Consider the following 6,000-nt stretch of genomic DNA (forward strand, 5'->3'; position numbering starts at 1 on the left):
TTTAATGCACTTCATCACTTACCCTTTGCGAAGCGCAATAAGGGCCATATGACTGTAGGTGCGGATGCCTTGCAGCAGCTGTCGATACTTAGTTATGCGGCAAGTTTGTATGAATGTATTAACGAGTGCTTATGTGTAATTCAAAATTGCACTAATGGGTATGTCAAACTGTTGTTGTGCTGATGTATAATTTTTTTTATATTTTACACACACGATTGAACTTTTGCCACTCCACGGTCGGGCATCACTTGCACCAGCTGGAACGCCGGTTGCTTGTTGTCCGCTTTAAATCGCGACCGGCGAGTTAATTCGATTTGAATATACGCACAAACACATATGTGTACAAACATGCAACAATGAATAAATAACCATGAAACTATAAAAAAAAATCACCACAACAACAATGCCAGCAATTTTATTCAACTAAAAGCACTTAAGCGAGTAGCTCACGAATTGCGCGTAAGAATTCAAATTGATTCACAAAACGGAGAAAAAATAAAAGGAATGCGAAAATTGAAGAAATCAAAAAATTTAAAACTAAAAAAACAAACTAGGCGTAACTGCATACAATGATATTCCTTATTCAGAACGATTGAATGATCGCGCCTGTGTCGAGCAAATGCTAATCTTAAACTGATCGCGAAGATCACACTAGTCGCTACTGAGGTGCTGCCTTGAGCGTCTTGATCGACTACTTGACTGACTTTGCGCGGAAATTTCAAATTCTTTCTTGCTCTGAGTGGGATTTGCGCAATTGGAAAATGAAAAAATTAAAAAAAGAAAAAAAAATCGCTTAGTGAACTTGTCTCCAAGTAGCCACCCTCGCTGCTTATGAATTGAGTAAAAAAAAAACCGGACGCGAACAGCAGAAAATCAACTCTACAAAAGAAAAGTAAATAAAAAGATCAAGAGGAAAATCACTCAAAAGAAATAGCAGCGAAAGACATGCCTCAATCTTGCTGCTATCGTTTCGAATACAAAGTCAAATATAGCGGCATATGTATGTAGTTAGAAAATTTTTAAAACACTCACCCACGCACGCATAGTATAAATGCCTATAAAAATACATACATACAATAGGCGACAATTGAAAGTGTACACCTTGTTTTAAAATAATATTCACAATTATTTTCATGAAAAATGTTTGCATTAATTTTTATGAAAATATAGTTCACTCTCTAATATAAACCATATAAATAAAAGTTTCACACTTAGTATAAAGTTCACAAAAATTCAACAAATTTTCATCAAAGTTTTCAACTTTTTATTCAGAATTTCTAGAAAATTTTCGTGTATGCAGTTTTGTAGCCCATTCAATTTTAATCAAATAATGAAGTGCAAGTTTCAACCGGCTAAAAACTCGCGTTGATTTTTGAGATTTATTTATTTTTTTTTTTGAGACTGCTTTTCCATTTTTTTTTATATAACAAGTGCAATTTTCAAAAACTTGCGTTGTTTTTTGAAATTTAGTTGCTAACGGTCTCCCGCATTTTATTTCATAAGAAATTCATGCTTATCTGAAAAAAGGTACAAAAATGCGTCACCAAAACAAAAAATTTTCAAAAATCAACGCGATTTTTAAACCATTTAAAACTTGCAATTCATTATACTAAAATTGAATAGGCTACAAAATTGCATACTCGAAAATTTTCTAGAAATTCTTAATAAAGAGTTGAAAATTACGAAGGAAATTTATTGAATTTTTGTGAACTTCATATAAATTGTAACACTTTGATTTATATGATTTCTATTATGGAATGAACTATATTTTCCTAAATAATTAATGCAAATTTTTTTTTTCATGAAAATAATTGTGAATATTATTTTAAAACAAGGTGTACACTTTCATATGTCGCCTAGTGTATTCACAAATGTATGCATGCAGAATACATATATGTATATGTATGTATGTATGCTTAACCAAACACAAGTGACGCCTTTGTGCGGATTTCGATGATGACGTTTGATAATAATGATGACGACGACGGCAGCACCAACGGCGCGGCGCCAACGTTCATTCGAACTATAAGCTAAGGATCGGTGTTGCAATCTCTACATACAATTGTGCATTTTCCCTTTAAAAAAATACATTATATGGTAACTTGGTTTTCAAGGAATGATTTCTTTGATCCTTATTTTCGCTATTTTGAATAAGTGAAACTAGTTCACAATTAGTTGCATTTTTACCAGTTGAAATGCTGACCAAAAATTATTTTAAATACCTAAAGACAAAAAAATAACGCCAAAAGATGTAAGCAATATTTTTCAAAATTTTAATTTTGATGCCGAAAAACATCTAGGAACATTTCTGCAGCAAAAAAAAATAAAAATTTAAAAAAACGTCGCTTCCATCTCCTTGGCGATTAGGGCTCGATATTTAAATAAAAAAAGACAGAAATAAATATTTCAAATTAGCAGGAACCTCTTCCACTAAATCTACGAAGTGTTTCGATTTTGAACCATCAAAAAGAGACTAAAAGGATTTATTATAAAAAATACAAAACTACCACAGACTGCTCACGTTATTACATAGTAAATAAGATATTAGCTCGAGAAATTACACATATTCGAGGTAAAAAGAAGATGCCATTTAAAAAGAAAAATGTAATCGCCCGCAGATACATTGTCGGTCACTACTTAGAAATATATAAATCGAAAAGATATCGACCCATTTGCACGAAATGATCGTGTGTGTGCCATTTTTTTCTTTGTAAATTGACTTGAACCTCTACAACGCATCACTTGGTTAAATATTGTTGCTGAGATCCCTATAGTTACGCCAAAACTTTACTGCTTACTTTATCATATTTATGTTGTATTGCAATTTTTCCTTGTGGCGAAAGTAACGTCTGTGCTATAAAAAATTATCCATGGTGGCAGTCTACTTGTTATCCCTGTTTGACTAAAAATACATCAGTCTGCAACCAGTTACTTTCGCTGCTGGTTATTTCTACAGTGCTTCGCTGTAGTCAATACAGTAGCGATCGCTAGTCGCTGCTTGAGTGACAGACGAATTCACTAGCTGTCTTCAAAGTGCATATATGTGCATATGAATGTATGTACAAATACACATAAAACACCCTTTCAAAATGATGCCCATAATATCTTGGCATACAAATATACATAAATACATACAAACATATGTACCTACATACAAACAAACACTTGAGTTCACTACAAATTACGAAAATGCAATTTATTTATGTACATACATACATAGGTGCTGCCATTTGTTGCAAGTATTGTCGTTGTAGTTGCACTGATCGTAGTTGCTGTGTGTATTTATTTGATATTCTTGTTGTGCCATCTGCACAGCGGGCGGGCAGGCGTGTGGCGTCTAAAACGTCACTACATAAATCAAGAATGAATGAGGGAAAGAAATGTGCATACATCCAACCTTATTCGTACACAGGCAAACTCGAGCAGGTACATACATACGTATGTACATACATAAGGGTGATAAAAAGGAAATTGAAAATCATCTCTCTCATCCCCTAGGATTTTTCTAAATGCAAAAATAGCCGTATTTTTTTGTAAAAAAAAATATATATTTAGAACTGCCTCAAAGCTCATGAAGTTTCTATGGGGAAAAAAAAACTTTTTTTAAAGAATTTTTGAAAATCAATATTTCTTGGATCGCCATAAGCCACCTCTAAATATTTTTTGATTTTCCCAAAAAACAGCGGTCTATTTTTTTCGATACGAGACAAATTTAGGGGTGAGAGTATTAAAATTTCGACTTTACTTTACTTGGGCCATCCTAATGAACATGTGTATGTATTTGTTTGGTTTGCGGCAGGAAATTATATATGTATATGCGCACAGTGTATTTAATAGGGGGTGTAATTGCAAAGAAAAATGTTATTTGTAAATTTGGGCGAACAAAATTTGAGGTTGGGTAGAAATACTCCTAAATAGTTTCACTTTTTATTTTTTCTATTTAAAAAATATGCCTCAAGTACTATTTCCATCTTTCCTTTTCTTGAACAGACTGCAATGAAGTATGCCATACTTCTGGGCATGAAAATCTCAATCCCAATCCTTACTTCGCCATTCATGCATTCATCAACGCGTTTGGACACTTGAGTCATGATCTAAAGGCTCTATGAAGGCAACAGAGTCTAGGGTCTCTCTACAACAAAAAAAAAACACTACCAATGAATCGATCAAATAAGTCTCTGATTTTGACCTTACACGCGTTGACTTTCTCTGCTAACAAAACAAGGACTACGACAAGCGAATATGTGATTGGGGTGTCCTTGGCTCACGGCTGCGGTTAGGTGCCCTCTTCTTAGCATGAGGTGATCATTCGACCGCTTTTCGTCCCATTTGGCCCCGCAAGCTTCGCATTTCTGCAAGTGGTGAGACTAGACCACCTGCCCCTTGCTAGTTTAAGAGAGAGTTCCTTAAAATGAGCTTGGAGGTAGCGAGACCTAGGCCTAAACTCTTTCAGGCCTGCGAAAGTGGAGCGGATGTGTCCTCTCTGTTTATCTGCCTTATCGTTGCCTGGTATGTTCCAGTGCGCGGCACCCATATCAAGTGAAGTGCAGACTGCTCAGCCATCTCGGTTAGAGATCTGCCACAGCCCGCTACGGATTTTGAACTGCATGTGACCGTGTCAAGCGCTTTGAGTGCGGCCTGACTGTCTGAGTAGATGAAGTTATTGTTAGATAAGACTTCTCTTGTACGTAAGTGTTCAACCGCCTCCTGTGTAGCAGCGACTTTAGCTTGAAAAACGACTGCACTGGTTTAGGTAAGCGAAATAATATTTCCAACCCCAGTTATGCTGAGAAGACCTCCCTCCTACCTCGCTGTCTAGCTTAGAGTCATCTGTGTAGAGGTGGAATGATCCCTTTTCATCAGGAGCCCCTTCTGACCAGAATATTCTGTATGTAATGGAATTCCTATACCTCTTTGTGAAAATCGGACTTAGTGCACAGTAATCCATTTCCGATATATACATACATATATCCGTTCTTTAATATAGCGTAGTGGCCATCCTGAGTGTCTCTCTAGCCTGGTAGTTCCCTCAGCCTCAAGATGGAATACCCTGCTGATTGTTTTCCAACAATCATTTAACATAACTTAGTGAAACTAAATTGCGACACTAGACGGCAAATATTCCATACCTACGTATATGTAAATGGTGTCCCTTCTCCGGGTTTGTTCTTCAAATTTAAAGAATAAATTTTGCTTTCTTTAAGAGGAGACATACTTCTGTATTGTGGATCAAATTTCAAACTTTCTCGTCCAATTTAGTTTAAAGACAAATCAGTTTCGGCCTTGTACTCTCTTTAGTGCCATATTCGCTCTCATATACTAGGTACTGCCGAGCCCTTTGAAAGAATTTTTATATTTTGAATTTTCTTCATCATAAGAGAAAGGATCTTATTTCTTGTTAACGAACTCTAAATGCAGGACATGAAGCAATTCCGTATATTATACACTTGAAAGCAAATCACTTTGTAAACAAACATTTGACGCCACCGTAATTACTGTCAACAAAATGTGGACTGACAAACTCTCGTGACTTTGTACTAGGACATGCTGCGCAACATGATCACCGCAACCGCAACCGCAGTCGTAAGACAAACAATGCATTGGGCATGTGTCACAGCAGGCTGTCCACTTGAATCGACTCATAAGACACGTTCGCTTTCTTCCTGTGGTGTTTTTGTGTGCGCTTGAGACGTGCGTACTGGAATTAGCCTAGAAAACTGATACTCTTTCGAAAGGAAAATCGCTACTGAACGCTTATTGTTTTTTTTCTTTCCTGCTTTTGATGCCTGTTTGCACTGAGCACACTATTTTCACAGTAGGCAGACGACTATGACCGTGATGTGGTGACAGATATCTTGGAAATTTGATGCGAATTTATTTAGTACTCGAGTGAATGTATCTGTTTAAATGAATGTGTGAACTGAAGATTGTTGGAAGATTATTATTTATTTTTTTGGTTTTAGTTGCAAAATACTTTTTCACTTTGATTTAAGGAGAATT

The 6,000-nt window shown here is 35.9% G+C and overlaps 2 protein-coding genes across 2 annotated transcripts in view; one reads left to right on the forward strand and one right to left on the reverse strand.

Annotated features, from left to right (window-relative positions):
- The window catches only part of LOC118744780 (ALK tyrosine kinase receptor), a 48,042-nt gene extending 48,001 nt beyond the window's left edge, over positions 1-41 (reverse strand). The window contains exon 1 of the mRNA XM_036478094.1: positions 23-41. The gene's annotated coding sequence lies outside the window, so the exon portion shown is untranslated. The remainder of the gene's footprint in view (positions 1-22) is intronic.
- LOC118744783 (serine-enriched protein) overlaps positions 1-6,000 on the forward strand; it is a 38,392-nt gene that overhangs the window by 6,043 nt on the left and 26,349 nt on the right. The window lies entirely within an intron of this gene.

The sequence above is a fragment of the Rhagoletis pomonella genome, unplaced genomic scaffold (assembly GCF_013731165.1).
Source record: "Rhagoletis pomonella isolate Grant_MI unplaced genomic scaffold, Rhpom_1.0 Rhpom_scaffold_00008, whole genome shotgun sequence".
Lineage (NCBI taxonomy): Eukaryota > Metazoa > Arthropoda > Insecta > Diptera > Tephritidae > Rhagoletis > Rhagoletis pomonella.